The 6,306-nt window shown below is 38.1% G+C and overlaps 1 pseudogene; it reads left to right on the top strand.

The window, feature by feature from the left end:
* The window catches only part of LOC138056445 (uncharacterized), an 8,430-nt pseudogene extending 3,047 nt beyond the window's left edge, over nucleotides 1-5,383 (top strand).
* The last annotated feature ends 923 nt before the right edge of the window (nucleotides 5,384-6,306 follow it).

The following is a 6,306-nucleotide window of genomic DNA, read 5'->3' as shown; positions in this document are numbered from 1 at the left end:
TCAACGAGCTTTTAGCTACGCCAGACCGGAACTGTGGAACACCTTACCAGAACATATAAAAAACTCTAAATCAGTAAATGATTTTAAAAAAAATTTAAAAACCTACTTTTTTCAATTAGCATTTAAATAAGTATTTATATGAACATCTATCAGTCCATATGATTAGAGCAGTATAGGTAGCATATTTTTACTGATATACATATTTTTATAGATTTCCGTATACATATACATTTTTTACCTTATTGTAAACGCATTGAAATTTTTAAATGCGCCTATAAGAACTTTCTTTATTATTATTATTATTATTATTGTTATTATTACACAATGGAAAGAAGAAGCATAAAAATCCTATTTGCCAGCAAATATCTCCTTTATGCTGTCTTTTCCCCTTTAATGTATAAGCACAAAACCCAATAATGCTGCCTTGCCTGCATTACAACTTCACGCCGATTTAAGTGTGTACCCCAAATTTTGGGGTCTATAAGTATTCATCTATTCAAGCTATTGTTCTTTCTCATTACTCATTCATAACGATTACTTGCCGAACATGTGGCATTTTGCCGAAGACGGCAAACTCTTTGATGTAGGTGAGATGTTTTTCTTTTGTTTTGGGGGAGAAAGAAGTCCTTTGAGACCAGGGCACTGTGCTGCTTGATTGATTTCATAATTTTTGTGTATCACACTTCTTGAAAAGAGCGATCAGACTGCTTGTGTAGACGGCTGAATGGGCCACTTCAACAGAGGAACAAAGTAAATAAATGTTAACTCGAATGTCGGAATAACCACAGTTGCAACGCGTACCTAATTACGCACGACACGGCTTGATCGGCTATAAAGTATTTTTTTCTGATGCCGAAAACTTGCGAACTCTAGTAAATGAAAATGAACTGTTCGCTGAACGGATATTTGGGAAATTTACGATTTTACTTTTCTTGCTTTACAATCACGCTTATTTAATCCCTCCCACTTGATAGAAACCCGACAAGTCGATTTTCTCTGAGATAAGTTATGACTTTAAGACAAGCTATTAAACAAACGATAAGACATGTGATGCATTTCATTCAAATTAGCATAGGGCTTTAGCATTGAGCTTCCTACTCTATCTGCCGTTCTTCTTCCAGCTTCTTTCGACTTTCTCCGCTTGATTCGAGGAATCTCATAGCGCATGTATTTTCTTCTTTTGTGACAATTGCCTCGTGACCCTGCGCGAACTAGATGCCGCACTATTGGTCAGTTTTACATGGTTGACATGACAACCTTCTCTATGTCACAACACGACAGGTGAGTGAGACGAAAACAATTACAACAACTGAAATTTAAAAAGCCGTAGCTACTAAGAAAACTGTTGTTGAAAACTGTTGAAGAAAACACGTGCTGTTTTGTTGAATCATTTATACCCTAAGCTGTTTTCAATTTGCATAACAGAGAAATCATGTTTTTGTTTTTGAAATTTACATTAAGCTTACAATCAAAGTTTAAGTGGCTACGCTAGTGGTTCACGAGCGATGCTCCCAGGAGATAAATCAGACTCGCGTGGATTCATGGTTTTCTGCAAACCTCTCAGCTGGCTAATATTGACATAATTTTTTTCAACCACGCGGTTCCCCGAAATATGACCCCAAAATGTTTTTGTCAGCAAAACTGTCAACATTGCACCAAATTATTTAAGCATTTAGAGAAAATAAAGTAGAATAATCGTCAAAGAGCTCATTTATTTTTTAACCCAAGCGGAACAAGCTTCAATCATTAAACAATCGAGCGGGAAGGCGCGATCCGCATAATCAACTAGTTGGCGGACTTATAACTTTCTCTTGAGATTATTATATTATTTCGATTGGCTTGTATTGATGCCCTCATATCAAAAATACAAATAAAAAATTTAACGTTTTCAGAAAAAGTTTAACCATAATCCAAGGTATCTAAGCTTATTGAATTGATCACGCATCACACGCGTCGCCTTGGTACATAAAAGACTGCTCATAAAAGCACCCCACTTAACGAAAAAAAAAAAAACGAATTTCGGCTTACAGAGATCAAAATTCCTCGTTCAAGATCTCTTTTTCAAGCTATGAAAACGCTCTATTTTCATAAATACAAATAAGTGTTGAAAGCATTTCGCGAATAAGTTAAAATCCATAAAATGTGTCTGAAGTCTCTGGAATTCATTCACACATCAAGAACAAAAGGATGCATTCCACAATTTTGCCGCTCAAGCTCGCTTGATTACGCCATTGTGCCAGTCCTTTAGAATCTCTCTCCAAAATATCTCACCTTTTTCCAAACGAACGCAGCCGAACTTTTGCGAGGCCTGTTCGGTGGCTACCGAAATGTATACCCCAAGGGATAAAAGATAAAGTTGTAATGTGAGCTTAGTACTGCGCAAAAATGGAACCAATCAACAATTGGAGTAAATGGCTACGGGAAAAGTCCCATAGCCCCATTTATTAAAAAGAATATTGTTCAATAAAAACCTAGATAAAAAGTTTGGCCCAGTAAAGGTGAGGGCACTGAAAACGCCAAAGCATGTGACACCATTTTTGGGATGCTTTTAGGAAGCTTGCGGAGAGTTTCGCCACACTTGTATGTTTTGAGGAAGTGTACGGCTATAAGCCGAGACCCATTTGAGGTCTTGATGTTTATTATCAACCATGGAATTTTCGTAAAAATACAAATTGACATGGAATGAAAAATTACCGTAATTTCCGGCCAATTACCGGCCAGTATTCTGTTGTTATGTAAGACAAGAGCCACTGCAGGGAATACGAGGGTGTGGGTAATGTGATACTTTTTAATGGCAGTCAGAGAGTTATTTATGGCTGGATCGCACAACACAAATTTCCGTTTCGTTCCCTCCGAAACGCATCTAGTATTTTGACCTTTCACAATAAGGTGTAGTGACTAAATCAAAATGGAGTTTAATTGAAAATCTAAACATCTTCGAGATACGAACATGTGAACTTGAAGAATAACAACATATAAACATGATGAACACGAAAGCGATGGAAATTGGATCATAAATAAAAAGCTTTGGCAACCTGCTCGATTTTGGGATTGACTGATGGGATAAATTGTTCAAAAATAAAAAGTTATCTCTGTCCATGCTAATTTGTAATGTAAACAGTCTTCACAAATATGACAAATCGAGGGCGCCGGATCAACATATCTGGAAATGAAGTGCTATTTTTCTTTGAAAAAGCCCTTGTTGTTATTGTTGAAAATTGCTTGGTTGGTCACTTAAATGCTTAGAAATGATGAAATTTTGGTACTGGGAATGTTTCTCACCATCATACCAATGAAAGTGTTCATGGTATTTCTATGCCGAGGTGTGACACTGAAACATGATGCCACTAATTGATAAAACGTGACAAAAACACACAATGTCTGGACTGATGTAAACAGTGCGAATAATGGTTATCAAAATAATACAGGGATTCGTGGCGCATCAATAAAACATTTTAAAATAGCTCAACTTTAAGCTGACTCTCATTTTCCAGTTTGAATCAACTTCGTAGGTCATTTAGAACCCAAGATATCGATTTGTTGGTTTTATTTAGCCACAAAGATGTGAGAAAGATGTTGGCTGGTGAAAACAATAAGTGTAGAGTAATTTAGTTCGGCTTGTAAGTGAAGACATGTTCATTTGTTGCTGCTTCAATTTGCTGAGAAGACATGGTATAAGGATATTAAGGACACATTCGCAACATTTGTGAATGCTATTCTGGTCGATTTTTATAGTTTTCTATGCGTATATCCATATTTTAGTCGCTACTCTTTGAGAATGAAGGACACAACATTTTTGAGCAGCACAGCCTCCTTTGTTCATGGAAGTTTTTTGTTCTCTCACCACTTGACACTTCCATGGCTACGCTTTAAGAACGAGGCATTCAACATTTCGGAGTGCTATTACAGTAAGTCATTATTTCTGTTTCTGAACAGCATGTTGTCAGGGTATCAAGGACACATATTCGCAACATTTGTGAATGCTGTTCTGGTCGATGTTTACAATATCGATATTTTAGTCACTAGTCTTTGAGAACGAAGCATACAACATTTTTGAGCAGCATAGCCTCCTTTGTTCATCGAAGTTTTTCTTTCTCTCACCACCTGACACTTCCAAAAGTCGGGTCGACTTTTCAAATGACGGGTCATCACGACCTGATCGGATCGTCACGATCCGTCGAGATGTTTGAGGCTGCCTCAGGCATTTCGACTTCTGGTAGTAAATCTTACTTTCTTTTTAAACTTCATGACCCAACATCAGGCAGTAAACAGCAATTGCCGACCTGACTCAGTTCATGTATATTGGACATGTGTGGGAAGAGCTGCAGCCAGAACCCGGATGCATTGTCCAGCATCCCGGATTTGAGGCAGTGTGCCTCCATGTATGAGTTCTGCAGACAGGTTGGCTACAGTGCAAGCAGCAGTATGGCTCTTCTGCTTATGAGGGTCCAGAGCACAAGAAAAACCGCCCCATTGCCTACAGGCAACTAGTCAGGTGGTGTTGGGGTGCCTTGGGCAAAAATATTCGGGTGCCTTTACCTTCTTGTGCAGTGAATTGCATGTGCCCACTTCCCAGAGCCCAACCAGCTGGAGGAGGACACGATCTTTACTGGTTTTACTTATGTACATGAGTAAAGTTAAGTGCACAGGTATAAACTACTTTCTCTTACTCTTTGTTATGTAACTACAATTTTTTTCAAAAAGAGAATCTTTATCATACATGTACATGTATTCTTCTATGTGATCACTTTTTTAACAAACCTTTGCTTAGGTCACTAAGGAGTAACAATCCTTTTCAAAACCTCTTAGGAACTCAAATTAGCTGATACTGGCACATTTTAGCAACAAGTTTTATCTGATACATGTTTTCACATCACTCAAAATAACCTTTATCCAACCTGCTATGACATTGTCTATTTTAAAATCAAACACATTTATAGTTTTATACACTCTGGCCTCCTAGTTCACCAGATTAGTGCGGTTATATCGGCTGACATAGTTCTAAACAGCTGCTTCTTTGTCAGGTCTCTGTGCATTTGCAGCAAGGGATGGTGGGGTGTTGATAGCCAAGTTTGTCACGTACTCCTTGAGTTCCCTTGGATTTGCCTCATATTTTGCAAATAAATCTGTGATAATACTGTAGCAGTAATCTGCAAAGTTGAATGCATTATTAATTCTTTCTTTATACTGTATGAGGTGGATCTTGAATTAATTGCTTTTTATGGCTCCAAAATTGAGCTGAATAAAAAAAAGGGTAATTGTTTGCTTCTGTCAATCTATAAGCAAAAAAGTGCTCTCTCTAACTTCCAAAGACCCATCTACATCATACCCACCTCGAGAAGCTTGTGTTTTGATTTTTCTGATTGCATGGTCTCCTTTTTTAGCTTTTGGAAATACTACTGAGTAGCGTGGCCTGCCATCGTCTGTTACTGACTGCATCCTGTCTGCATTGGTGTTGTAATGCAGGGCAGAAAGGCACAATCTGATAAATGATCTAAACATAAGTGAAGATCTAAGGGTAATTTTTGCATTTTTGTGATCTGCAATATTTGTAAAATTAATAACCAAAGCAGTGTAAGAATGGCTATGGGAAATAGTCAAACCTAGTATACATCCCCTGGTATGAGAAGGCAGTATGCTTTGGCACAAACTGTATGTCCAGGCTGTGCTTGGCTTCCAGGGTCGATGTCTGGTATTTGGGAGATTGCGGTGCTATATCCTTCACCAGTTGAGGCTTCAGTAACAACTCCTCCAGTTTTACCGCTGGGTATGAGCCTATGAGTTATGAAATGGAATTATTGCAAACCTAGTGCTTTACAGTATAATGTATCACATAGACTAATGAGGAGTGTAAAACTACCCTAGGGCTTCTGTAAAAATGTTCTTTACACTGACAAAAGTTTCTCTGGTACACCACTATTCTTAATGTCCTTACACAGGAAATGAAAGAAAAAAGTTTTATTCTAATGTCAGGTGTAATTTCATTTAAATATATATAGCCATTACTATACCAGGCTGCAGCCAAAGCCAATCGGCTGCATCTCCTTCCAGGTTGCTGTGCCCACACTCAGGGTACACACCACTCTCCACATTAACATGGATGTTTTGAATGTGCAATGGTAGCATTTTCCATTTTTCTTGCATGACTTGGCCATTTCCATCAGGTGTTGATGCTGCACACCAATACATGTGATTGGAAATTGACTGGCGCCACTCACCAACCTCGTCATAGTCCTTTTTCTTGGCAAGCTTGTCAATCTTTTTGCACAAGCTTGCGTAAGCCAAAGAAATGTTGAAATTCAATAA

The sequence above is a fragment of the Montipora capricornis genome, chromosome 7, assembly GCF_036669925.1.
Source record: "Montipora capricornis isolate CH-2021 chromosome 7, ASM3666992v2, whole genome shotgun sequence".
NCBI classification, from domain to species: Eukaryota; Metazoa; Cnidaria; class Anthozoa; order Scleractinia; family Acroporidae; genus Montipora; species Montipora capricornis.
Note: the sequence above shows the minus strand (reverse complement) of the source record. Positions and strands in the feature narration are given on the sequence as shown.